The following is a 27257-nucleotide window of genomic DNA, read 5'->3' on the forward strand; positions in this document are numbered from 1 at the left end:
CCCCTTTGAAGCGGGGTGGTGACATGTCATCTTACCAAAAAAGAAAAATTCCCCCGCATTTCCCCGAGGGGGAGAATGTGAAAGTGCGAATGCACGGTTGTCGGCCCGCTTGCGGCGCTTGCGCTCGGCCCCCGCAGCCCACCGCCTCGCCGCCTTCTCTTCCATCTCTTCCATCGGGTTTGTAGTATCACGTGTACACCACGCAGTTATCAAGCCGCTATAACGCCGCTGAGTCGCCAACGCACGCCGCTGACGACGTAGTTTGAATGCGTTAAAGATATAAGGCGCGTTACTCACACTGATATCAGCGTGGCTTTCGTGGCTTAGTCGGTAGCGCGTCGCGCTGCGGCCGCAAAGTCCTCGGATCGAAACCTGGCGCCGGATGCTGTTTCTTTTTTAAATATAGAGGAGCACTGCGGACGCCGCCGCCGCCGCCGGCGGTGGATGGTTTGGGGTCGCTTATAAAGTGCATTCGCACTTAAAAGAACTAATATAACCATGTTTTACACTGTTGGTTTAATACTAGCACTGCTTAGGGCAGGCACTAAAGCTTATTAGGCACGAAATACTTCTTTTTTCCCTGTTACAGGTGGTAACTGTCCTAGGCAGTATTCCCCTCTCTGCTTTTCGTCCACCAGCATTCTAATCTTTTCGTCCCCTCGACAGCCTTGAATTTAACTTCCTCTGTGATACCCTTAAATCCTAGGGCTTCTGGAAGCCCAATATTCCCTTCATGTAGATTTGGACGGATACCCTCACATTCTAACACTATGTACCGCATAGTTTCTGTTTCTTTTCCGCAGACCACCCATACCCCATCATTTTGTGAATACTTCCGCACAAAACTCTTAGTTCGCAGGCAACCTGCTCTAGCCTCAAAAAGCAAAGCACTGCCCTGGGAATTATCGTAGAAATTTTCCTTTCTGATGTTCAATTTCTCAGCCCTGTACATCTCTACGACGTTTTAGCTTCCATTTTTTCCCTCCGTTTATTCGTTTCAATCTGCCTTGCCTCTTTTTTGGTTACCTTGGCTGTTTTGGATTCTCCACTGTTCTTTCCATATTTCATTGTTAGCCTTCTAGTCTTCCTTAGCCACTGCGTGTCCACGCTTTTCAAGTATACGTACCTAAAAACCTTAGCTGCCCACCTTCGTTGATCCATTGCCCTCAGCCTCATCTCAAAGCATATTTTTCTCTGAGCTTCTCTAACTTCAAACGACGCCCAGCCCATATCTCCCTGAGCTGCTTCGTTAGTTGTTTTTCCATGCGCGCCTAAGGCCAAACGTCCTACCGTTCTCTGGTTTACTTCAAGGCCTGATAGAATGTCTGATTTTAAGCAGAGTACAGCATTCGCAAACGTGCGACCCGGAACCATGACTCCTTTCCACATTCCGCTTACTGCTTCATATTTGTTATACTCCCATAGAGCTCTATGCTTCATTATAGCTGCGTTTCGCTTTCCCTTAACCCTAAGTTGCTCCTCGTGAGTTCTTAAAGGAGCCATGAAGAGAAAACAAAAGTTTGTTTTATTCAAAAGATTAGGTGTTTCATAGTACCCCAAGCGCTTTCCCGGAAGCAAATTATGCTTTATTCACTGAGAAATAAGGCAATTTAGGCCAAAATTTTAAATCTCCCGCTAAAATTGCACAAACAGATGGGCATCCTCGATTTACCAGTCCTGGACGGTCCGCGGGCAGTTCGAGGACTGCGTTCGGACCGGGAGCCCCATAGGGAATACATGGGAAAATGGAGCGCCGGATCGCGTCTCGGGCAGTCCGCGGACGATCCGGGACTGATAATCGAGGAGGCCCATTTGTTGACTCCATATAGCACCCACACGCGGGAGTCGACCGAGACGGCGGCCATTTTAAAAATACTAGTAAAACCTAGTGCACCCGCAGCCCTAGTCATGGAATCGCCTGATCCGGAGAACAAAACTCTCGCCGAGGAGCTCGGGCTAGCATTTAACAACCTCACACCACTTGAACGCTCAATGCTTCTAAGTGCACGAGCGGCAAGAGTTGTGGGATAGGCGGTGGACGGGAAAGCGACCATTCCGCGATAGCCACAACAGACGAACGCCCTGCCGTCGGCACCGCTGCCTCGTCAGCCCCGTCGCGACGGACGAATACAGACTGGTGCGTATGTGCCGTATTTTTATTACGGTTAATAATAGTTCAATTTCAGTAGCAGTATCGCACTTGGCCGGTGTCGTGTATGGAAAGCCGTTCGCGCGAGCTCTCTGCTTCGACCAGAAAGATACGAGCGTCAATGCTCGGTGCCTACGGCATTTTTCCCCCAAGGTCACAGCGCTTTGAGGGCGATTTGACGAAGTCGGCGACGAGCGCCAGCATGTCCCAGGAGTGAGCTAACGGGTCCCTCCCGTAATCACTTCCTCGGAAATGAAGCGAGCACACTCGTACTTCCTTTAGCTCTCTATCTCCTCCGTTTGCAAAGTTCACAAAACGTAGCAGCCACTTGCTTCGCCGAGATTCGTCGTTGGGCAGCATATGAAAGGAGATCTCCTCACCGGCGGGGATGTCGCACTCCCTCGGCGATTTGCCCGTACTACATGGGCATTTCAAAACGCAGCAACGAAATTTCATTGTAAACTACTCGAACAAACTGAAGTTTTCAGTGGTTGTAAACTGGAAACGAGCTTGTAACGACAGCAGCAAGCCAACACCATTCGAAACTTCTGCGACGACTGGCACTATCTCGTTGCTGCTCTGTGTTCCTTACTCCCCTTGTTTCTATTTTTACCTTTGCTGGTTGGCGATATGACGGCCAACCTCCTGTCAAGGGATTAAGATACCAAGCAAGGTCGCGGCTGTGCGTGCTGGGACGGTTCGTTGGCCCCGAAGAGCCTTGAACCCGAAAATTCGTCTGCGCGACGGTGGCGACGGCGAGATGTCGCGTTCGGCTGGCGGTAGTTTCGTACGCATTGGCATACACGCTTGCGTGTTCGTTCGGAACTTCAACCGTTTACTCCACCGTTCTTTGTCATAAAAAGAATGTGCAGTATGTTTCACGGGCATTTAGCTCGCTATGCAAACTGTAAGCCCTGCCTAACATGCGTTTGCGTTTGCCGGCCTCCGCCAATCGCAGAGCATTCTCGAGTGACATCATAGGTTCTGTTGCGGAAAATGAGCTGGTGGGTCGCATGGTCATTTCCTTTTTTCCTAATTATGTAGCTTATTTGAGCGAAGTTTGCGTTATAAGTGGTGTCGTTATGGTTCTAACGAGGCAATCTTTCGAATGAACCAAACTTGTGTTTTCTCTTCATGGCTCCCCCTTCGTTTATCCACACTCCCAAATATTTATATTCCTTCACTCTAGGTAATTCGCCTTGCTGGATATACACTACGTCAGTGGTAGCGTCATTGAAAACCATTATTCCTGATTTTTCTGCACTGAAATTTAAACCAAGGTCGGTGGCTTCCTGGCCGTTAATATTTATTAGCCGCTGCATATCGGTTTGGTTATCAGCTAAAAGAACAATGTCCTCTGCGTATAACATTCCCGGAATATGCTGTTGTACCACTTCGCCTTGCAGCATATGGGTTAGGCTAAACCCTACTTGACTTTCTTCCAGTTTCTTTTCTAACCCTGCCATGTAAAGCATGAACAGTATTGGGCTCAAAGGGCATCCCTGTTTCAGTCCCCGACGGATGTTGACCTGCTGGGCGCATTTCTGTCCATCCCAAGTAAGGTGCACTCTATTGTCTTTATATAGGTTGCTATAAGGAACTGTACCAACTCGTCATCTAATCCCTGGAGTTTCAACATTCTCCACAGCCGTTCTCTGTTTACGTTGTCATATGGCCCTTTAGGGAAGTTAACATTTTTTTTAATATACGGAAGAAAGAAAAAAAGAAAAACGCATCCAAAGTGGGGACCGAACCCACGCCTTTTGATTAGATCTCGAATGCCTTACCAATTCAACTATCTGGGCGACTGTGTTCACCGTCACTTTCTGGGCTATTTATATTTACTAGAAGTGTATCTGACGCTTGAGGGTGGTAGCCAGCGCCACTCCGACTACACAGGGAGAAGGGCCGGGACCTTCTTTTCAACCCCCGGGGCGTGACTCGAACGTCTACAGCCTGTCATGAGCGGGTAACTGGCGGGAAGCCCTCTTATGCTACCTGAGCATCAAGGCTGCCAGAACCGAGACCCTCGCTATCGCAGAATAATATAGTAAGGAAATGAGGGGCTCGTTGAGGAAATACAGAAAGATAGGTCGGCAGTCTACAACGCCAAAGGAGGCATAGGGGTGTGGTTAGGCTCTTTTTTTTACTACGGTTAATGCAGTTAACATTTTTTTAAATATACGGAAGAAAGAAAGAAAGAAAAACATGCAAGAAAAAGGAAGAATTGGTAAGGCATTCGAGATCTAATCGAAAGGCGTGGCTTCGGTCCCCACTCTGGGCGCGTGTTTTTCTTGCTTTCTTTCTTCCGTATATTTAAAAAAAATTTAAAACGATGATTGAATTAAAGGGACACTGAAGTGATTTGTAAACAATGCGGGATTACGAGCGCAAATTGTAGTCCGGAGTCCCTAGGCCCTGTTTCGACCACTCTGAGCGTGTTTACGCGAATTTATTTAGTAGAAAAATCAATTCGAAAATGCTGTCCTCCTCTCTGCACTCTCGCCCATTTTCTGTGGCGTTTTCGTGTGACGTCAGCAGGAGAGGAGCTGGAAATTGGCAGCGCTACTGCACGGCTCGCCGACCTTCCGCGACCGAGTCAATCGGCCCACCGTTTAGTCCGCCGGCCGCCGACGGGTCGTCGCAATTCGCTCGATCAGTTGAAACTAAGCCACAACACGTTTGGGAATGGAAGAATGTGCCTTTCTTTACTTCGTTAGTTTGTACACTGTATCTAGCTCCAAGTCAAGGTCGCTTCACACAAGCGCTGCACAAGCGCACAGCGACGCTTCGCTGACTGGTACGCCAGTAGGAAAATATAAGGCCTCTTGAAGGCGGAAAAGAGTCAGCGAAGTCAATATAGGTACTAAGGAAATAAATTCAACTGATATTTTTACCGTACAGCGTAAAACTAGTGTGCGGGAAGCACTTTTTTGCGCTGGGCGAACAAGCACAGCGGTCAGCAGCACGACTACGCATCTGCCAACGCTTTTCCGTCTACGAAATGCAATTGCTATGCGTGAGCTATTGTGGAAACTCGGGGACGCTTACTGCACGACCACAATACAACAAATAGTCACCTAAGCTGCTTGAAATACTAAAACTAAATAAAAGTGTAAACTGGTTATACATTATATACCTTATATTTCCCTGTCAGCACCGCCCGTTTGTAGCCTAGTGGTCTGGCCAGCGCTAGGTATGTCATCGGAAGTGTTTTGCCAGTCACAAGGTCGAATCCCCGGGGGTACATAGATTTTTTTAAAAACTTTTTTGTTTTTCGCCGATGTTTTCTATACTGAGTTCACCTTTTTTGGGCCGCAACGTTCATTGCTCCACGAACTAGTCCACATAACTTGCGCAGGCTGGCACTGGCGCGCTAGCGTGTTCTCATTGGCGTGTTGTTGCCATAAGCACCGACTGCTTGCGGGCAGTGGGCACAGGCCAGAATCAACAGACCCTTGGCCTGGTGCGAACACGCTTTTTACGATACAGGCATGAGTGAGGCAAGCTCCAAATATGGGGGAAAAGCGCATGGATTTAAGCGTCTGCGGGGACGCGGAGGGCGTTCATGCACTGCGTAGGCCTCAGCTAGTGAATGCTACGATTCCAAGCCGTCCTGGGAGGCTTATCTTATGCATTTTACAGCCGACAACATGGCAGAAGCGCGGTACTACGATTACTGTGATATTGAGAATGCCCATCCAACGACGCCATCGGATGTCAAACATGTTTCACAGAACTGAAACCGAAACTTGTTTGATTGCTAACCTTGGGCATCGACCAATCACGGTGCCCCCTCCTCCTAACGTCACAGCTTAGTTGGTGCAGCCGCCGCAAACCGCGCATGGTAGTTTTTCTTTCGCGCTTTGTAAAATAATTACCGACTTTTCAACCGGATAAACGATGAAAAGTGTGCTAATTTGAGCCAGTCTACGCAGTGAAAGCAAAAACGGGAGCTTGACAAATTCACTTCAGGGTCCCTTTAACGTTTCGACCGGGGTGGAAACGTTAGTTCAATAAGCACTACGTGCAAATCGACGGGACCTCGATGGGAACAAAAATAGGACCCAACTATGCTAATATTTTCATTGGCACATTGGAGTCTGAATTTCTAAGCAAGGCACAGCTTCATCCTCTTTTCTATCGAAGGTTCATTGACGATATTTTTGTCATTTGGTGCCATGGGGAAAAGGAACTTCTAAATTTATCACCGCTTTCAACAACGCCCACGAGAGCATTTCATTCTCCCACTCATATTCCGCATCTGCCATTAACTTTCTCGATGTTTTAGTGAGGATATCGGACAACAAGCTTGTGACCTCAGTGTACAGGAAGCCAACGGACCGACACCAATACTTGCATTTCAAAAGCAACCACGTCAAACACTGTGAACTCGGCATGCCATACAGTCAGTCTCTGCGTTTCAGAAGGATTATGCTCTGACCCAGCTGATTTTGCCTCTAACTGTCAACAACTAACTAATGACCTAACACGACAACAATACCCACCGTTTGTCATCAGTGATGCTATTAGGAAGTCTGAGAAACAGGACCGCCGCCACCTGATAACTAAAAAACCAAATCTCTGAATACGACCCCCCCCCCCCCCCCCTTATTCCAACATACGCCGCTTAATCCTCCAGCGCAAACTGCATACTCAGAAACCACCACAACATTCTACTTCAAAGCGAAAGGTTGCGAAGTGTTTTCCCTGAGCCTCCCCGCGTCGTGTACCGACGTGCGAGGAAGAGATATTGTAACGCCATCTAAGGTAACACCCCCACTTTCACAGGCAGCGGACCCTGCAATAAGCACAGGTGCAAACCATGATGACTAAAGCCTCTGTCGCCACCAGCACCACGTTTTCATTCTCTTTCAAGATAAGAGGAAACTTTGAATGTGACAGCGCAAACATTGTGTGCCTTCTTGAATGCACCATATGCCACTTCAAGTACGTTGGCCAAACTGAGAATCTGTTTAGAATGAGAATCAACAAGCACCGAGCACACATAAAGTCACTACCACACCTTCCCCTATCTAAAAAAATCACGCCATATCCACGGAATGAATGATGATAAGTGGGGCGAAGCTCGAGAGGGGGGATCATCGGTAACCGTAACTCTCCCGTGAAAGTTCGCCCAAAACATCATTAAGAAAGACGTAAGACTGTGTGCGTACATTGTACAAATCAACTTTTATTTTCGGAGTCAATGCTCCCAGGCCCAGACCTGGTGAAAGACCCCGCGCCATCGAGGACTACCCCGCACCTACACCACAATTTGTCACGTAGGATGGGACACAACGGTAAAGAAAGAACTTTTATTTAGGGCGAACTTGTGCCCGAACAAGACGAGAGGAAACGAGCAAAGGTCCTTGCGTCTCATTCGATCTCCGAGAACGACTGCCTGCGTTCGTGGCGTGATCTCTTGCGTGATCTCCCCCTCGCAGTGCACGTGCGCTCGCGCCTCCGTTGGCGAACACAGACAAGCTCGCGCTCCCGGTGCCGAGTTTGCGCTGCCGGTTGCAGCCGGTTCTTGCGCGTGCAACGCGGCCCACTTTGCGACATCTCCGAAAGGATGCGGCGGTCACGTACCACGAGACACAAGGGATGGACAGACCCATGGCTTTAGGAGCTTCGCCCCTAAAATGTAAATAGTCTAGGCCACCCTTTCCACGCATTCACAGCCACAGTGCTCCAGTCCAATTTCAAAACGTGTTATGATCGTGAAGCCCGTCAATCGTACCTTATTTACAAGTTGAACACTGTCTTGAGCGGCATAAATGAAAACACAGGCCGATAGTCTTGCTTGCCCAATCAGGCACCGGAGAAGGCCGATGCAGCGAGCAACTGAGAAACTTTGTTCTGAAAGAGAAGCGTTCTCACTTCTTCTTTTCTCTTTTTTTTTTTTCAAATCTGTGTACGTATTGTACTTTGTACTGTAACAGTGTATTGCTTGTGTGTAGTTGCCGTACCACATAGGCACGAATGTACATAGATTTCACCATAGTACCCCTTGCTTTAAATATCTTTTTATATTTTTCTTTATTTGTATGATTATTATTTTGTGTCCTTTTGCACTGAACAATTGCTATGGGGTAGATAAAACCGCTTGTCTTTTTTGTGGTGATGTTCTGTATATAGTTTTTTCTGTGTGTCTGTATGCGGGTATGTAAAGAAATATGATCTTGCGTGAATGCTCTTCAAAAACTTCATGTGGCACTGTATATCTCCTTTTTTCTATGTGTTTTTAGCCTTATGTTCATTTATTTTCGGTATTTATGTGATCAAGCTTATATTAGCGTTACTTTGCATTGTATTGTCCTTGCATTGCATGACCTCGTGGACGCCTCGTGGACGGCTGCCACGTTTTACGCAGGAAAACGTTTCCGCGATTTAACGCCCTGTAAAACCACGTGTCGCTTGGGTCTTTTCTTCGAACCTCTTTCATCCCCGCAGCCCCCCCTGTGGTTTCCGTGCCCCTCCCGCTAATCTCAACCCCCCTCTTCCTTCCCACGCTTTCTTTTAAGTGCGAATGCACTTTATAAGCGACCCCCACGTGGGGGATTGGCCAGGAATCTCCTCGTCTTCCTTGGCAACGGGGGGAGATGGGCGCGCGCTGCCTGGCCGCTGACATGGCACATACCCACGTGGGGGATTGGCCAGGAATCGGGCGTGAGAAGGGCTAATGCACCCGCTTAAAGGAGTACTGACACGAAATTTCAAAGCTGAGATCCGCTCTAGCAATCAAGTACAACGACAACACAAATAGGTATCTGTGCATGGCACATACCCACGTGGGGGATTGGCCAGGAATCGGGCGTGAGAAGGGCTAATGCACCCGCTTAAAGGAGTACTGACACGAAATTTCAAAGCTGAGATCCGCTCTAGCAATCAAGTACAACGACAACACAAATAGGTATCTGTGCATGGCACATACCCACGTGGGGGATTGGCCAGGAATCGGGCGTGAGAAGGGCTAATGCACCCGCTTAAAGGAGTACTGACACGAAATTTCAAAGCTGAGATCCGCTCTAGCAATCAAGTACAACGACAACACAAATAGGTATCTGTGCATGGCACATACCCACGTGGGGGATTGGCCAGGAATCGGGCGTGAGAAGGGCTAATGCACCCGCTTAAAGGAGTACTGACACGAAATTTCAAAGCTGAGATCCGCTCTAGCAATCAAGTACAACGACAACACAAATAGGTGTCTGTGAATAAATGCATCTTTCTTTCTTTGTAGTTGTGTGTGTGTGTGTGTGATCTCTCTTTCGCGAACATTACCGAACCGCGCAAATTCAACTCGTGCATTCGCACTTTCACATTCTTCCCCTCGGGGAAATGCGGGGAAATTTTTTTTTCTTTTTTTTCCTTTGTGTGTGTGTGTGTCGTTAATGATGATGATGATGGTTGGGTTTTTTATGGCGCAAGGCCGACTAAGGGCAATGAGCGCCAGAGAAAAGGTTATTTAATGAAGTGAAGTGGTTACCACAAAAAGGTAGGTAAAAAAACGTGTGAACCGAACGTAGTAAAATCAGTTAAAGATAATGGTGATGGCTGGTGTATAGGGCCAGATTTGATTATGCGTGATAGGAAATGAGGTTTAAAAACTTAACATCTGACAAATACTTAGACACGCGTTTCACAGAAACCATGGCATCGTCACCCCGAAACAACGATGGGTGTAGGGGAATATGTTGTCTGTAGAGTTCTCTGAAGTGTTTATGTTGTGTTGTGTCAAGTGCCTTGCATTGTATGAGTATGTGGACTACGGATAGGCCCTCCCCACACCTGCTACACAGGGGCCTTAGAGATCCAGTGAGCAGGTGCGAGTGCGTTACATGCGTATGGCCTATCCGTAACCTAGCTAAGGTAACTTCAATGTGCCTGTTCTGTGAGTCAGTAGTGTATTGTCCGAAGTGTGGTTTTATTACGTGTAATTTGTTGTCTGTCTGTTCGCTCCAGTCTGCTTGCCAAGTTTTACGGAATTGTTGTCCAATGTGTGCCTTGAGGTCGGTGTAAGGTAGTGTTGCCATGTCTACTGTGTTTCGGAGTGCAGCATTGGCGGCCATTTCATCCGCCACTTCATTACCGCCAATGCCAGAGTGGCCTGGCACCCAACACACAGTCACCCCAAGGTTTGAGGAATAAGCTACCATAATTGTTTTGAAGACAAGATTAATGACATGGTTTTTTGATGACTTTCCGGATGATAATGCACGGACGACGCTCAGCGAATCTGTATAAATGATGGATGTAGGAATATGATGTTCAACTATGTGACTTACAACCAGAAATATGCCATATGCTTCTGCCGTAAAAATACTCGTCTTTACATTCATTGTTCTACATGCTTCGAAATTGGGACCATGCGCAGCACAAGACACTGCAGTGAACGTTTCAGATGCATCGCTGAAAAACTCTGCAGCCCTGTATTTATTCTGCAGATGCATGAAATGCTGCAAAATCCCACTTCTTGGTGTCCTGTTCTTATTGTATTGTATGAAAGACAAGTCACATGCCACAGGACGAAGATGCCATGGTGCTACAAGATCAGTGTGAGATGATTTGAATGTGTCTAAGAGGGAGACGTCATGAATAATCACCTCGTCCCTCACTCTCCGCGAGAAAGGAACAGGAATGGATGGGCGGTTTAAAAAGAGTTTAGTTGTGGACGTATCATTAAAAACCGGTTTAAAGGGATGATTATTCATTGATGAGATTTTGGAGGCATATAGGAGGCCAACGTAAGTTCGCCGGTACGCTAAGCACCATTTGTCGCACTCTGCATAAAGACTGTGGACAGGACTGGTACGGAATGCCCCACAAGACAGGCGAAGCCCCAAGTGAAGCATTGGGTCGAGCATTTTAAGTGCTGTTTTTGTGGCTGACCCATACACAACGCTTCCGTAGGCCAACCGTGACCCTACCAACGCGGCATAAAGTCGAAGCAAGAGTTGTTTGTCTGCACCGTATGATTGGTGAGACAGGACTTTTAGAATATTCATTGTTTTTAGGCATTTTTGTTTGAGTCTGTAGGGCGCTATGTCGGGCGAGAGGAAGGAGCCTCAGGCAGGACAACCGTTCGTCGGCAAGAACAAGGAGATTCTATTAAGTGAGAATGCACTTTATAAGCGACCCTGAATTCCGTTGACCGCCGTCCGTCCACATAGCAACAGCTGCGGGTGCGCGCGCTCCTCGTCTTCCTTGGCAACGGGGGGAGATGGCACATACCCACGTGGGAGATTGGCCAGGAATCTCCTCGTCTTCCTTGGCAACGGGGGGAGATGGGCACGCGCTGCCTGGCCGCTGACATGGCACATACCCACGTGGGGGATTAGCCAGGAATCGGGCGTGAGAAGGGCTAATGCACCCGCTTAAAGGAGTACTGACACGAAATTTCAAAGCTGAGATCCGCTCTAGCAATCAAGTACAACGACAACACAAATAGGTGTCTGTGAATAAATGCATCTTTCTTTCTTTGTAGTTGTGTGTGTGTGTGTGATCTCTCTTTCGCGAACATTACCGAACCGCGCAAATTCAACTCGTGCATTCGCACTTTCACATTCTTCCCCTCGGGGAAATGCGGTGGTGGTAAAAACGTTTATTTGAGCTTTAGGGGAGAGGGAAGGGGAAGTGGTCAGCCTCCCATGTCCAGGAGGCCGCGAGCCCGCGCCGATTCCAGAGCTCGTTTCACCAGGGCGAGCTGCTGCTCCGGTGACGAGCTGGTCAGAGCGGACTCCCACTGCTCAAGGGTGGGGGAGTGAAGGGGGGTTGGGTGCTGCGGGCAGGAGAAGACTAGGTGGAAGGTGGTAAGAGGAAGGTCACACGCTTGGCAGTTATGGGGGACTAGGGATGGGGAGATGTGTGAGAGAATCGTGTGGTTATAGAAAGTTTCCGTCTGAAGGCGGCGATAGACATAGGCTTCATGTGGGGTAAGGGATGGGTGGGGAGGAGGGTACCTTCTTCTGTTGTTTGTGTAGTGGGAAAGGATGGAGCTATAGGTAGAGTCCAGCGGTGTTAAGGTGGTGCTTGCAGAATCTGGACGTCCTGTGGTATCTAGCCTTGCAGAGGGGAGTGCCCGGAAATTTTTTTTTGTGAGCACACCGCAAGACCCCGCGTCCTCGTGCGCTCGCGCGGCCGCGCCTGTCCCGCCATGTCGCTTGGGCTGCCGCGCGAGGTGCGGCGCTCGATCTAGCGATGTCGCTGGAGCTGCTACTACAGGGCTCCAATTATGTAGGCGGCCGATGAGGCGGTGCGGCAGGGCCTACATTTATTTCAGAGGAGAATTCGGAGACAGCAGAAGCCCCGCGAGTCGGGGAGCGCCCGTGGAACCGGCCGAGCAGTGCAGTAGCCTGGTGTTCTCTGGCGCGTGGCTCGTCGCGCGTGTCGTGGCCACGCGCTGCTGACGATGGAGGTAGCGGCCAATCATGATGATGGTGGGTGCTTGCTGTCGATGATGAAGTGGCCGCTACAGGGCTCCCCCCTAGCGCGGAGCGCGACAAAAGAAAAACAAGGGCTTTGCGACTACCTAGCGAGGGAAACTATATACAAGGTGACAGGGACATGACAAAGGCTCCGTAAGTATATGCACAAAGTGTGTCCGCGGTCAGAGTTCCTTAGGGAGTCCGAGTCGAAGGGTTTCCAGATGTTAAGGTTGGTTCAGGTTGCTTTTGTAATAGCGTACGGGGACAGTCCAAGTCGTCGTCGTCGTGAGAGCTCCCGGAGCGCCTTGGAGCCTCCGGTGGTCCGGGCTGAGAGTGGAGCAGCGGACGAACTTCAGCGCGAACCGGCTGGTCCTCTGTCGGGCCGCCGCGAATGTCCACATTTAGGCAGCTGATGGGAGGGAAATGAAAGCACGGGCGCAGTAAGTGCAGAGTTCCACGACGTGAGTGTGCTTGACGCGAAATCTGGAGGTGACGCCAGGGATGTCCGCTGTATGCGCGTGGTGGGGATGTCACCAAAAGTAAGCGACGACGCGGGCAGAACCGATGACGGGTCCATCGCAGGCACCATGGGCGTTGGCGTGGTCGCAGCAAACGGTTAACATGGCATTTCGCCCTCGTAGAAGGCGTTCGTCGTGGTCGGTGCTTGCGATATCGGCGGCGACGTTTGACGGCACTCGTGGCTGCTGGTTGACGACCCTTCAAGGGTGGAGAGGGTTCGTTTTTGTGAGCTGGACCTTGTGGCTGATTCCTCGGATGTGCAGGACCTGTGTCTCGCAAACTCTGCGTCCACTCAGCCATGGTGATCCTATTAGAGCTGTACCGTAGAGTCGTGTGGCCGGGGTGTGTTGCGGGGCCCAGAGCGTTGTTGGTGACACCGTCCTCACTGTCGGTGTCCTGGTACCGGTAGGTCGTATGGGACGGTGGTAGCTCGTTGGAGGGCGGGCTTTCGTCGTGGTTTGGAATGAGCGACAAAGTGGGCGTCTCCTGGATGCAATGCGGCGATTTTAGTGGAGCTGGAGGGGAAACCTCAGCCACATCACAGCTGGTCGAGATGCGTAGTGAAACAGCGCCTTCGGCTGACGTCTCCTGTTGTGAGGACGAACACGGCGTGTTGGGTGCATAACTTGAGCGTGCGTCCACAGAAGCCGCTTGTTTGAAGGGTGGTAACGACGGTGTGTTCAGGCGCCAGCCAGGTGCTTGCGTAAAGCAGGCAGGCAGTGTAGACACAGTGGGCAACAGACTGCTGGGGTGTGAGGCGCAGTCGTTTATCGTTGCCGCTGGGCTGCCATCCACGGGGTAGAGCGTGGCCGGAGTAGTCGTCGGGTTGTCACAGAGCGGCACCGTCGATGCCAGCATGGTGGTGTGAGGCAGATGATCCTCCATAGGCGAGGTGGGAGGCTCGGTGGCTGGCGCGGGCGGAGTCGAGTGCGTGGGCACAGCCAGATTGGAGTGGCGTTCAGCGAAGCCTGGTGGTGGTGCAACGTTGCTTCGCTCGCGTGTCGAAAATTCATTGAGGCACGAGGGAAACTGCAAGCTGGACGGCGCAGTTCCGGTTGCATCGTGGGTTACGTCGTGCGAGGTAACCGCTGGATGGGGCGATGCAGCGTCCTTGTGGCGGGAAAAACCCGAGCCGAGCAGCGCCATCACGTAGGCCTGTAGCGTGTCGTAGGGCCGCTCACCGTGTTTTAGCGGCTCACAGCCTAGGTCGGCCGGAAGCAGGGTGGTGGTGATGCGGTAGCGCTCGGCCTGTGAGTCGATGCGGCGGATAAAGAAGTGCGCTTCCATTTTGAGGAACCAGGCTCGTGGGTAGCGTCGGTCGAAGGCGGGGTAGGGCGGCAGCGAGCAAGCGGAATGGGGCTCCATGCCGCCGACGTCCGAGTCACCAATTATAGGGCGCTATGTCGGGTGAGAGGAAGGAGCCTCAGGCAGGACAACCGTTCGTCGGCAAGAACAAGGAGATTCTATTTTGTGAGCATACCGCAAGACCCCGCGTCCTCGTGCGCTCGCGCGGCCGCGCCTGTCCCGCCATGTCGCTTGGGCTGCCACGCGAGGTGCGGCGCTCGATCTAGCGATGTCGCTGGAGCTGCTGCTACAAGTCGTTTTATGTGGGGTATGAATGTGAGTTTCTCGTCAAACACCACACCCAAAAACTTGTGTTCTTTTTTTTACTGGAATTAAATCACCAAAGAATTTATCGCTGTGGAGATAATTCCTAACAATTATATAGACAACAGCAGCAGTATATTTCTCCTCAATTTGTATAGTAGCCCAAAAAAATCGAGGCAGAGCTTTAAGGCCATCCTAACTAAAGTGGCACGGCTGGCCGGTAACGCTCCTCTGATTGTTGGTGGGGATTTCAATGCCCCTCACCAAGCGTGGAAATACCCTTACTCCACCGGCAAGGGTGAAAGGTTATGGACGCACGCCTCGGACCTTAGTCTCACTCTCATTACAGACCCGGGTCACCCAACTAGATGCGGCACTTCTACGTGCAGGGACTCGACGCCGGACCTAACTTTTGTCCGGGGAATCGAGAAACCTAGCTGGGTGAATACTGATATTGACCTCGGCAGCGATCACTATATTGTAGTCGTCAGCTTCGAGGTAGTCTGTAAGAAGCTGAGGGAGTTTAAACTGATTGATTGGGATAAGTTCCGCAAATTGAGGGCTAATCCCGATGCCTCTCCCGATGAGGCAGATCCTCCGCTCGAGAGCTGGATCGAGCAGCTTGGGCTGGACATTCACGCGTCAGAAAGAACCATCCTCACGGATGTTGGAACTGAGAAGATGGACCACAGACTAGCTAATCTCCTTGAGGCTAAGCAATCAATACTAGCACGGTGGAAAGGCCAACGACTGAACACGAGACTTAGGAAAAAGATCGCGCTGCTGAACAGAGAGATTGAGGAGTACTGTAAAGTTCTATGTAAACAGCAATGGGATGAGATATGCAATTCCTTAGACGGCCAACTTCGCAAAGGGAGAGGCTGGGGTCTCCTCAGACATCTACTAGATGAGGGAGGTTCCAGATCCAAGCCAACCCAGCGGTCGCTACTGAGCAAAATAATTCACAAGGCGCGGAAGGAAGCTAAGGATGACGAGCTCTTGGAAGATCTAGCCGGTCAGTATTTGCCACTTATAAAAACGCAGACTTTCGTCCCTCCGCCAGTAGTGTATACGGGTTCTCCCAACCACGCGCTTGACGGAGATTTTTCGGAGGGAGAAGTTCGTTTTGCTATTCAGGAGCTTAACAGTAAATCTGCTGCTGGCCCTGATGGTATTTCGAACAGAGTTCTTCGCAATCTTGAGGATAATTCCATCAGCTATCTAACCAGACAAATCAATAATATCTGGAGAGAGGGCTACGTCCCAGATACTTGGAAACATGCTAATACGATACTCATTCCTAAGCCGGGCAAGCCTCTCGGACTTAGAAACCTCAGACCGATCTCTCTGACGTCCTGCCTCGGCAAGGTTGCGGAGCATGTTGTGCTTAACAGGCTATCCGCTTATGCGGAGGATAACCAGCTTTTCCCGTATACCATGATCGGTTTCAGGCCGGGTCTTTCGACCCAGGAAGCTATGCTCCTGATCAAAAAGAGGCTGCTAGATCGGGTCACTCAAGACACAAGGGCCATTCTGGGCCTTGATGTAGAAAAAGCCTTTGATAATATACGCCACACGGCTATACTTCAGGCCATATCGGACCTTAGTCTCAGCGAGCGTTTCTTTTCTTACGTTCGATCTTTTCTCAGCGGCAGAACCGCCTCCCTACGCATTGGAGATATTATATCAGAACCCCTCGAGCTTGGAGACAGGGGAACTCCTCAAGGCTCGGCACTGTCTCCCTTTTTGTTCAATCTAGTCATGTCCAAATTAGCTAGAACACTTCTCGATATTGAGGGGGTTGAACACACCATCTACGCTGATGATGTTACCCTGTGGAGTGCTGGGGGCAGTGACGGTGAATTGGAGGCTCGATTGCAAAAAGCTGTCAGGGCCACAGAGCTATACCTCGCCCCTGCGGGTCTTAAATGCTCCTCAAAGAAGTCGGAGTTGCTTTTCTATAGCCCATCTAGACCAGGGTGCAAGCCCAGGGGTTGGGAGCAGGACAGGAGGCCCAACGTTGCGCTTTTTGACATGCACGGCAATCGCATTCCGGAGGTCAATTCCATCAGAGTTCTGGGCTTAATTATCGAAGGAAACGGTTCCAATAACTTCATGTTACAGAAGATTACCGGGGAAGTTGAAAACGCGTTACGAATGTTTCGACGCATTCTCAACAGGAATAGGGGTATAAGCGAGGAGTGCGCCATCAGGCTTATCCACGCTTTCGTCCTATGCCACATTTCTTACGTCGCGGCTATGCTCAATTGGAAGAAAACCGAAGAGAAACGCCTCGACACCATGATTCGTCGTGTTTTTTTGGTAGCTTTGGGGCTTCCTATCAATGCATCCACAGATCTCCTACTGAAACTAGGGGTTCACAATACGTTATCAAAAATCGCAGAAGCCCAGCACACTGCGCAGGTAGGTCGACTGTCAGGCACTAGAGCAGGCAGAGACATTCTGGTCACTCTGGGCATCTTTACCGAACATAATAAGGAGAGTGTTAAACACCTTAGCAGAGAAATCAGACTCCATCGTGGTCCGTCCTTTCCCCAGAAACGTCCACCCTGTCTTTAATCAAGGAAGGAGACTGTCTCGAGCCAAGGCACTTCTAGCTGCAGCTCTCGAGAGCCCTACGGAGTCGGCTTTTGTAGATGCTGCTCAGATAAATGGAAGACAGGCCTTTTCGATAGCCGTCATTGATTCTCAAGAACGGATGTGCAACGCACTTTCCGTGTTTACCAAGAATCCGGAGGTTGCTGAGCAAATGGCCATTGCACTTGCTCTGCTTGATCCTCAACATAAGGTCATTTATAGCGACTCTAGGGCGGCCACTCGAGCCTTCGCCAGAGGAGTGGTTGATGCCAAAGTCTCCAAGTTATTGGAAGATAGACACATTAGTAATCATTCGATAGTCTGGTTTCCAGCCCACATGGGCGACCTCGGGGGAGGACAGCGGAACTTCAATGAATCCGCACACGAGGCGGCGCGAGGACTCAGCAGCCGCGCACCCTCCCAACCACCCCCGTCTCCACAAAGGGCTTTCAAGGATCAACTTCAGACCTACAACGAGCTCACCAAGCACTTCTACTTAAATCGACGGGAATTTGCGCTCCCACACAAAGGACTCAACAGGGCGCAGTCAGTCACTCTCCGCATGTTACAAACGGACTAATACGCCAATCCTTGGAGGATGAGCCACATCGACTCGGACTACGACGGAACTGCATCGTGTTCAAAGTGTGATGGGCGTGTGAACTTGGGTCATATGTTGTGTGGTTGTGCTACGCAAGCCTCCTATCTGGAGGATAAGGTCAAGTGGGACAGTGCTCTCAGGAGCAGTGAACTTAACGATCAACTCTGGGCTGTCCAGAAGGCCCGCGTAGCGGCGGAGAGTCTCGGGCTCCCCGTCCCGACGTGGGAGATGCCCTCTACACCTTAACACCGGTCAGGTGTCCTTCAGGACCCTTTTTGGAAATAAAGTTTCACCACCACCACCACACCGCAAGACCCCGCGTCCTCGTGCGCTCGCGCGGCCGCGCCTGTCCCGCCATGTCGCTTGGGCTGCCGCGCGAGGTGCGGCGCTCGATCTAGCGATGTCGCTGGAGCTGCTACTACAGGGCTCCAATTATGTAGGCGGCCGATGAGGCGGTGGGGCAGGGCCTACATTTATTTCAGAGGAGAATTCGGAGACAGCAGAAGCCCCGCGAGTCGGGGAGCACCCGTGGAACCGGCCGAGCAGTGCAGTAGCCTGGTGTTCTCTGGCGCGTGGCTCGTCGCGCGTGTCGTGGCCACGCGCTGCTGACGATGGAGGTAGCGGCCAATCATGATGATGGTGGGTGCTTGCTGTCGATGATGAAGTGGCCGCTACAGGGCTCCCCCCTAGCGCGGAGCGCGACAAAAGAAAAACAAGGGCTTTGCGACTACCTAGCGAGGGAAACTATATACAAGGTGACAGGGACATGACAAAGGCTCCGTAAGTATATGCACAAAGTGTGTCCGCGGTCAGAGTTCCTTAGGGAGTCCGAGTCGAAGGGTTTCCAGATGTTAAGGTTGGTTCAGGTTACTTTTGTAATAGCGTCCGGGGACAGTCCAAGTCGTCGTCGTCGTGAAAGCTCCCGGAGCGCCTTGGAGCCTCCGGTGGCCCGGGCTGAGAGTGCAGCAGCGGACGAACTTCAGCGCGAACCGGCTGGTCCTGTGTCGGGCCGCCGCGAATGTCCACATTTAGGCAGATGATGGGAGGGAAATGAAAGCACGGGCGCAGTAAGTGTAGAGTTCCACGACGTGAGTGTGCTTGACGCGAAATCTGGAGGTGACGCCAGGGATGTCCGCTGTACGCGCGTGGTGGGCATGTCACCAAAAGTAAGCGACGACGCGGGCAGAACCGATGACGGGTCCATCGCAGGCACCATGGGCGTTGGCGTGGTCGCCGCAAACGGTTAACATGGCATTTCGCCCTCGTAGAAGGCGTTCGTCGTGGTCGGTGCTTGCGATATCGGCGGCGACGTTTGACGGCACTCGTGGCTGCTGGTTGACGACCCTTCAAGGGTGGAGAGGGTTCGTTTTTGTGAGCTGGACCTTGTGGCTGATTCCTCGGATGTGCAGGACCTGTGTCTCGCAAACTCTGCGTCCACTCAGCCATGGTGGTCCTATTAGAGCTGTACCGTAGAGTCGTGTGGCCGGGGTGTGTTGCGGGGCCCAGAGCGTTGTTGGTGACACCGTCCCCACTGTCGGTGTCCTGGTACCGGTAGGTCGTATGGGACGGTGGTAGCTCGTTGGAGGGCGGGCTTTCGTCGTGGTTTGGAATGAGCGACAAAGTGTGCGTCTCCTGGGTGTAATGCGGCGATTTTAGTGGAGTTGGAGGGGAAACCTCAGCCACATCACAGCTGGTCGAGATGCGTAGTGAAACAGCGCCTTCGGCTGACGTCTCCTGTTGTGAGGACGAACACGGCGTGTTGGGTGCATAACTTGAGCGTGCGTCCACAGAAGCCGCTTGTTTGAAGGGTGGTAACGACGGTGTGTTCAGGCTCCAGCCAGGTGCTTGCGTAAAGCAGGCAGGCAGTGTAGACACAGTGGGCAACAGACTGCTGGGGTGTGAGGCGCAGTCGTTTATCGTTGCCGCTGGGCTGCCATCCACGAGGTAGAGCGTGGCCGGAGTAGTCGTCGGGTTGTCACAGAGCGGCACCGTCGATGCCAGCATGGTGGTGTGAGGCAGATGATCCTCCATAGGCGAGGTGGGAGGCTCGGTGGCTGGCGCGGGCGGAGTCGAGGGGCACAGCCAGATTGGAGTGGCGTTCAGCGAAGCCTGGTGGTGGTGCAACGTTGCTTCGCTCGCGTGTCGAAAATTCATTGAGGCACGAGGGAAACTGCAAGCTGGACGGCGCAGTTCCGGATGCATCGTGGGTTACGTCGTGCGAGGTAACCGCTGGATGGGGCGATGCAGCGTCCTTGTGGCGGGAAAAACCCGAGCCGAGCCGCGCCATCACATAGGGCTGTACCGTGTCGTAGGGCCGCTCACCGTGGTTTAGCGGCCCACAGCCTAGGTCGACCGGAAGCAGGGTGGTGGTGATGCGGTAGCGCTCGGCCTGTGAGTCGATGCGGCGGATAAAGAAGTGCGCTTCCATTTTGAGGAACCAGGCTCGTGGGTAGCGACGGTCGAAGGCGGGGTAGGGCGGCAGCGAGGAAGCGGAATGGGGCTCCATGCCGCCGACGTCCGAGTCACCAATTATAGGGCGCTATGTCGGGCGAGAGGAAGGAGCCTCAGGCAGGACAACCGTTCGTCGGCAAGAACAAGGAGATTCTATTTTGTGAGCATACCGCAAGACCCCGCGTCCTCGTGCGCTCGCGCGGCCGCGCCTGTCCCGCCATGTCGCTTGGGCTGCCGCGCGAGGTGCGGCGCTCGATCTAGCGATGTCGCTGGAGCTGCTGCTACAAGTCGTTTTATGTGGGGTATGAATGTGAGTTTCTCGTCAAACACCACACCCAAAAACTTGTGTTCTTTTTTTTACTGGAATTAAATCACCAAAGAGTTTTACGTCGGGATCGGGCAGGATGCCCCGCCTTTTTGAGAATTCAACGCAGGTAATTTTAGAAGGATTAAGTTTAAATCCATTTTCATCTGCCCCGCGAGAAAGTTTGTTTACCCCGATGCACCTGACGTTCACAAATGGATATGTTACATGATTTGAAAGATATTTGAACGTCATCTACTTACATCAAGCAGGATATGGTTGGCGGCAGTGCCTTTCGGAGATAGTTCATCTTAAAGGAGTACTGACACCAAATTTTGACGCCTAAAAATGATATAATTGGCTTCAGTAGTGTGTACAGATGCCTCACAGAAATTTTTGCAGCGATCCGAGGCCGGAATCACATCTAAAATAGATTTTGATTGTCCAGGCCGCGAGCTTCCACAAATCGGCAGCACTAGCGAAATCGATTTCGGCGTGGCGAAATATCGGCCTGCGTGTCTGGCCGGTTCAGGGTGACGTCATATAGTCGTTTTCGGAACCGGAAACGATATCCTGCGCTGCTGTTGTCGGCGGTATTCGTTTGGGCAGGAGACGTGGGCGTAGCTGTGTGAGCAATGCTTGTGAACGTTACGTGTTCGACGTCTTTGCTCTTCAGTTCGTGGCCGGCGCATGGTGTTCCCTTGCACTGGTGCCGAAAACTGCGCGGTGCCGGCACCGCGCGGTGCGCGATGTCGACGGGCACCGCGGCGACGTGGCGGTGCGCGTCGCCGAGCTCGCCCAAGTTGTGCTATGGCAAGCTCGCGGTATGCGAAGTACTGCTCGTGGAAGCCTGTCCGAGCAAATCGACGACGACGCCAAGATGCATTATTTTCCACGCGACGACATGCAGTGCTAAACGTGGACTGAGTTCGTGCGGGGCGGCGGCCGCAAGAACTGTCGCCCAAGCCAGCGGGCTCGGGGTTGCACGGGTCACCTTGGGCGACTATTTGATCGCTGGTATCTGTACAACTGCGAATGACCATCCCTTACACAACTTTTCACCCCACTATCATCCCCTTTTTCGCATATGGAGCTTTATTTTGGCAATAATTTCCGTTTCAGCGATCGGTGACCAAGACATCTGCCGCGGCCTGTTTTGATTCTAACGCGCAGGCGGCGCCATCTTTCGGCCGCTCGCCGCACCGCGGTGCCGGCAGTGCTGGGTCGGAGCGCCGAACCTCCGCTGCCGGTCAGCGTAGGCTTACCATCGCGGCAAATATCTTAACGCCACTTTTAAATTCAGCGCTGATAACAACCCCTAGCACAATGTTCCAACACACCAACATCTATTTTCTCGCATGTGGAACTTCTTTTTCGCGATCAGATTGATTAGAAGAGTGGCGACAAGCTGTTGCTATCAAGGTCTGCGCCGGTTCGAGCCGCAGTGATATTAAAAAATTCCCGCGCCTTCCCGCGAGGGGAACACGAGTAAATGCAGAGCATTGGCGCCTCAGTACTGGTTGAAGGCAGTGTTGCTTCCATCGCTTCTTCCGTGATGATGGAGTAGCAGACACGAGTAAACGTGGGAGCGAGCGTCAACCAAGGAAGGAAGGAGCAACGCAGTGACTGAAGCACGACCGACCGCTAGCCGCTTTTTTAAGTGCGAATGCACTTTATAAGCGACCCCAAACCATTCACCGCCGGCATCGGCGGCGGCGTCGGCGTCCGCAGTGCTCCTCTATAAAGAAACAGCATCCGGCGCCAGGTTTCGATCCGCGGACTTTGCGGCCGCAGCGCGACGCTCTACCGACCAAGCCACGGACGCGACGTGATATCAGCGTTAGTGACGCGCCTTATATCTTTAACGCATTCAAACTACGTCGTCAGCGGCGTGCGTTGGCGACTCAGCGGCGTTATAGCGGCTTGATAACTGCGTGGTGTGCACGTGATACTACAAACCCGATGGAAGAGATGGAAGAGAAGGCGGCGAGGCGGTGGGCTGCGGGGGCCGAGCGCAAGCGCCGCAAGCGGGCCGACAACCGTGCATTCGCACTTTCACATTCTCCCCCTCGGGGAAATGCGGGGGAATTTTTTTTTGCAGCGCGCGCAGTAGAGGGAGAGCAGTACGGGGGGGGGGGGAGAGCGCGCATGGGCAAGCAGCGCGCGCCCTTCCACGCCCCACCGCGCTGCTATCACGCACATGTTACGCCGAGACCGCGACGGAGCGAACGGGCTGACTACGACGCATGCGCTCGCCAGCTGCTGTTGAGAGAGAGGAGGGAAGGAGGAGAGGCGCACCTGCTGCGGACGCGGAGCTGTTGACGCCGTCCGACGCAGGAAGAGGCGAGGCTAAGAAATGCTCTGCATTTAAAACAGACGATGGCGATGACACCGCCGGCCTAATCGCCTGGCCAAATAAAGTTGTTCTGTCTGTCTGGTGGCAGCGACTCATCCGAGTCTGACGATTCAGACGACATGTCGACTGCGCGGGCGAGTGCGGACCGTGTGCAATCGTAGCAGACGATGCGGCGAACGCATGGAGGAAAGAAAAACGTCCCTGACATCACGGGTGAGACCGTGACGTAAGGCTGGCCCGCTTGCAGGCTGGCCTTCGAACAGCCACTTTCCCGCGCGGCGACCAAATTTGCAATTGGTTGCAAGAAACGTGCTATAATTAATTCTGTGTTGGCGGCTGACGGCTTTCGGTTCGATTTTCGTAATTACTGGGCCAATAGGTATTCTTTACAGCATAAAAACTGAAAGCGAGAAATTTCGTGTCAGTACTACTTTCAGTATATTAAACTTAGTGAGGTAGCTGTTGAGACGTTTGGAAAATAGCTGTTCAATAAGTTTACTTAGACAAGAGAGAACGGAAATGGGGCGGTAATTAGATATTAATAATCGATCGCCTTTTTGGAAAATGGGTATCACTTTCGCTTTCTTCAGAGATGATGGAAAAGTTCCAGATCTAAATACAAGATTTATTATATGGCTGAGTGTATTTCAAATTAAATCGGAAACTAACTTCAAATGGCGAATAGAAATGTTATTTAGGCCTGGGCTCCTGTTTTTGAGTGCACCAAGCGTAGAGAGCACTTCTGGCGTAACAGGGAATAAAAATAAAGATTGGCTAGCACGCCGCAAACCAAGTTGTGCATTCACAGACTGAGGGGTATTGTTATAGACCGAAGAAAAATAATCGCAAAAAGCTTCGGCAATGTCAGTGGGGTGATTTAGGTTTATTCCATTGTGGGTAATTTTCCGTATTGAGGCATTAACTGTAGTCGTGTTAATAAAGGTGTTAAACAGATTCCATTGTTTTTTGGGGTTATTTTCGTGTTTAGCAAAATCATTCTCATAATAACGTTTTTTTGCTGTTTTAAAAGAATGTTTAGGAGGGAACAGTATTTCTTGTATCGCTTAGCTAAATTGGAATTAAAGGGTTGCTTTTTTTTGTACAGGCTATCTTTCTTTCGCATGCTTTCTAAAAGACCATTAGTAATCCAAGGATTAGTAGGGTAGCTGAATCTTTTTTTACGTTTACCTGTAGTTGTGCTAGATGACACAGCTTTTGAAAATGCTTATGAAAACGGCTGCATTGCTACTTCTGCATCATCCAAAGAGTTAATTGTACACCAGTCAGTCGCCCTTATAGCGTCCCTAAATTTTACTGAATCAAATACGGACGTAAAGTCAGAACTGCATTTTTCAGGCACGTCCGCGTCAAAAATAAGCAAAATAGGAAAATGATCGGTGATGTCTGTATCAAGGACGGCTGAAAAAGGTTCGGGTGATACGTTAGATAACGCATGGTCTAATAAAGTACAAGGACCGTTGCGCACGCATCTGGTAGGCGAATGTATCAGAGATTTGAATCCGAATCCACTAAAGCAATCTGTATATTCGTGAACGAAGCAGTCGTTCACCGCATTCGCCTCAACGTCGTTTTGCTTTTACCAGCCACTACTTGCACAAGACGCGCCGATTTGCCTCCCCTCACTGTCAAGTATGCAGTGTCCGTGAGGACATGGAACATGTACTGTGTGTGTGTCCCCGTTATGACACCCCGCGGCTAACCTGGAAGACAACTTTGGGACTGCGTCTTGATGCACCATTGAAGCTTTGTGACGCCATTGGTCCTTGGCACTCAACTGCCGCGGCAACACGGAGTACACGGGCTTTGGTGTCATTTCTCCGTGGCTCCGGCCTGAACGAAACTCTGTGAATGTGCGCCTTAACTTCACTTCTGTTTGTGCGCCGTGTGCGTGATCCTGCACTTGTCAGTTTGTGTGCTTATTTGCTTTTGTAGTGTCTGTATGAGTTTTTGTGTCTTCGTTTCCCTTCACGTTCGCATATCTCATGTTCATGTGGAGTAGCAAGCCAAGCTCGCTGCCAGGCTGACTTCTCTTCATTCATTAAAGGCATTCCTCCTCCTTCTTTTATATGCAGCAAATGAGTTAGACTCATTTGATATGAATCCGAATCCACTAAAGCAATCTGTATAAGCAGCAAATGAGTTAGACACGGTATCAAGTAAGTTAATGTTTAGATCGCCAACTAACAAAACGTCCTTGTTTTCAAATGTTAGCTGATTAAGAATGGTACCAAGGTTAAACAGGAATTCAGCGAGAGAAGATGAAGGGGAACGATAGATGCAACCAATGACGAAAATTTTATTGTTATGTGGAAGGAGGGACCTATCTGTTTCGATAAACACTGATTCGCAAAGAGCAGTAGTAAACGATAGATCATTTGTACGCGTGTACGAGATATTAGGGGAAATGGAAATTGCTGGTCCTCCATGGCTATCTGATGCTCGATAACAATACTCGGTTTGATATGACGGGAAACTGTACATATAGCTGTCAGAATCTGAAAGCCAGGTTTCTGATATGCATATGATCGAGAAGGGATGTTTGAGCGAAGCTATAAAATTATTGATTGTGTCGACGTTCTTCTTTAGGCTTCGTGCATTGAAGTGAATTAGAGACTGTTTGTTAGAAAGACGGATTTTCGCATCATCGGGTGACAGCAAAGCCATTGGTTGCAGTTTGCCAGCAGTAGCTCAGAAAGATAGAAGACTGAGGATTATGAGAAAACCCTCAAGTCCCTCTCTGTGTCTATGCGAAAGACCTTGCTGTCCTCGGTTTTTCGGGCCTTAATGAGACAGTTGTCTCTCCATAGGAATTGCCAGTGGTGCTCTTTCTTAAGAGATCGGGCCTTGGAAAAAAGCTTCTTGTTTTCAAATGTGGGATGCTCGTTAACGAAGACAGGTACATCGGTGTTTCCAGAAAAACCAATGTTGCTCGTCTGCAGCCTTGCCTTGCGCGCCTTCCGGGGCAAGTCATTCTTTTTTTTCACGCGAGCAAAAACGAACGATTATGTTTTTTTCATTCTTCTTTTTCGACATTGTTGGGACGCGACGCACCACGTCAATGTCCGTTACCTCAACAGGGCACTCAATAGCGTTTGCCATGGTCTGTAAGATCTCATGGCAGTTTTCGCCTTCCGTCACAGGAACTCCCTTGATCTCAATGTTGTTCAGTCTCGAGTACTGTTCTAAATCGCCCACCCTTTTTTCGAGAGCAGCGTTGCGTGCCGAAAGCTCGTTATTGGACGCTATCCGCTCCGCCTGTTTCGCCTTCATCAAGTCTTATTCCGTACTTCGGAAGTCAACAGACTCAGATAGCTTAACGTGTTCGCCGAGTCCCAGGTTTTCTCATTTGGCCTTAGACTTTTCGGCAAGTGCATCGATCATACCATATAGCTTGTCATCAAGCAATGCCTCAAGGGACGCAATCCTCTGAGATAGCTCTGCATTAGTAGGCATTGCACGGCAGAAAATGAGCACCAAGACGCCACAAACGCTGGGCAGCAACAGTTTCGGCAAGGCAATAACCAGCAGTAGGAATATTTACACAACCAACCTGAAAATAGAGCAGACGTGGCCAGGGGAGTAGCCAGGATTTTTTTTCGGGGGGGGGGGGGTTAAAGTTGTTCTCAAGCCCCCCCCACCCCGACAGAACAAAACTCGCGGTAGTTTGTAAGCGTCCCTAAAGGCTAAGACAAAATACATTGCTGGTTCATTTTGCTGGTTCATTGCTGGTTCATTGCTGGTTCATGAAAGAACTAACCAAAGGTTAGTTCTTTCAAATTCAACAAGGCTGTATTCTGTCTTGAAATGGGCTGTGTAAGGTCTCGCTCAGGATATTGGTGTTGATTATGATGTTATTTTAGTGCCAGGTGAAGTTGTAAACGGGGAAAAAATCCGCAGACAACGTGGTGCAAATCTGCGACCGTGATACGGGACGTATACTACACGCACGGGCACCTTGTGCAGACATTGCATTGAATGACCATAGTTTCATGTGATTACTTGCTTTATTTCAACGTGTGTGGTATGATGAGTGTGACATCCGCAACAAAACGGCTAGGCCTTAAGAATGAGTTTTTTTATTTAGTTGCTGTTGCCCAAAATGCAGAAGAAAATTTTTTGCGTGTGTGCATTTTACGCCCGTACAGCAGCTTTCAGTGTAAGGCCAATGGAGCTCATTTTGTGCAGCCCACATCGAATCTATGCACTTACTTTATGTGTAG

Source organism: Haemaphysalis longicornis, unplaced genomic scaffold (genome assembly GCF_048455015.1).
Source record: "Haemaphysalis longicornis isolate Haplotype H1 unplaced genomic scaffold, Haemaphysalis longicornis Haplotype H1 scaffold_9, whole genome shotgun sequence".
NCBI classification, from domain to species: Eukaryota; Metazoa; Arthropoda; class Arachnida; order Ixodida; family Ixodidae; genus Haemaphysalis; species Haemaphysalis longicornis.